The sequence below is a fragment of the Oryctolagus cuniculus genome, chromosome 12, assembly GCF_051225735.1.
Source record: "Oryctolagus cuniculus isolate XC-2025 breed Fujian yellow rabbit chromosome 12, ASM5122573v1, whole genome shotgun sequence".
In the NCBI taxonomy this organism is placed as follows: domain Eukaryota; kingdom Metazoa; phylum Chordata; class Mammalia; order Lagomorpha; family Leporidae; genus Oryctolagus; species Oryctolagus cuniculus.
Genome location: NC_142878.1, coordinates 27,417,249 through 27,418,732, shown reverse-complemented (window position 1 = coordinate 27,418,732; position 1,484 = coordinate 27,417,249). Strand labels below are relative to the sequence as shown.

Below are 1,484 nucleotides of genomic sequence, written 5' to 3'. Positions count from 1 at the left end.
TTACCAAAATATGTTAGTAAAACTAGATTTAGTTTTTGAAAACATATACAAGAAATAGGAGGGTAAGAATATAAGAACATGTAGATTATTCCAAAACTAAACAATTCAAGAGGCATCAGATAATGTACTCTTAAAACACATTTTAGGCCAGCGCCGCGGCTCACTAGGCTAATCGTCTGCCTTGCAGCACCAGCACACCGGGTTCTAGTCCCGGTCGGGGTGCCGGATTCTGTCCTGGTTGCCCCTCTTCCAGGCCAGCTCTCTGCTGTGGCCCAGGAGTGCAGTGGAGGATGGCCCAAGTGCTTGGGTCCTGCACCCCATGGGAGACCAGGAGAAGCACCTGGCTCCTGCCATCGGAGCAGCGCGGTGCGCCGGCTGCAGCGCGCCGGCCGCGGCGGCCATTGGAGGGTGAACGGGTGAACCAATGGCAAAGGAAGACCTTTCTCTCTGTCTCTCTCTCTCACACACTGTCCACTCTGCCTGTCAAAAAAAAAAAATTTAGTGAATGTTTAGGAATTTGCTCATTAAATGATTGACTATTCAAGACTGTTAGACAACTCTGATGTACTGTTTTGTTTAAAACAAAAATGAGGGGTCTTCCTCTCTAGAGCCCTCCTCCTGGCTGCTGCAACAGGAGGTTTCTGACTTCAATAAATCTTGCTTTGCGAAAAAATAAAATAAAATATTAAACTGATAAGAACAGACACTACACTTGATCTTAGCCAAAAGTCGAGAAGGGATATAAAATGAAATAAATACAAAGAAAGGTAAGAAGGAAATCACGTAGTTTGCATTCAGGGGAAGGGGTCTTTTTTTTTTTTTTTTTTTCTGCCAATGGTCATTTGGATATTTCTAGCATCATTTGTGGGCCACATAAAATTATTAATTTAAAAACACAGATTATTGAATTTCATATCCTGCTTGTGTTCATAATGGCCTTCCGTGGCCCCAAGGCCTGATGTTCCCCACCTTTCATAGACTCTGAAGCCATTGAGCATAGAGTATTCAATGGTGCTGAAATTAGAATTCCTGGGTCAGTGAAAAAATAAACTACTAAAATTAATGGCTACTACATAAGAGCAAAATCTATTTAACTTAAAGTATTATTTTTTATCTGTTAATGTGTAAATTCCAGATCCAGGCATTCATGATCCTCCATAAAATGGAGCAGGTCCCTTATCCTCCAAACTTAGCCCCACACATGCATATTCTCTGCTTTAACCAAATCATTCTTTCTGACCTTCTATACACCATGGCAGTTCCTTACATTTAGTGCACTTATACTGTTGTTGAATTCCTACTAAAATCTCTAGCTTTTCCTCTAGGTCATACGATCCTTTAATTCCTTAGCATTAGTCTACACTATTATTTTCTTCAAGATGACTCCTGATATCTATGGTAGAATGAGATCAAAAAATGCCCAACCCAAATTCTAGAAGCATTTTTGTAGCCACTGAGTCATATTTTCAGTGTATAAATTTAGT

At 40.6% G+C, this 1,484-nt stretch overlaps 1 pseudogene; it reads right to left on the bottom strand.

The window, feature by feature from the left end:
- Window positions 1-632: 632 nt before the first annotated feature.
- Window positions 633-741, bottom strand: LOC127484073 (U2 spliceosomal RNA; annotated as a pseudogene).
- Between the last annotated feature and the right edge of the window lie 743 nt (window positions 742-1,484).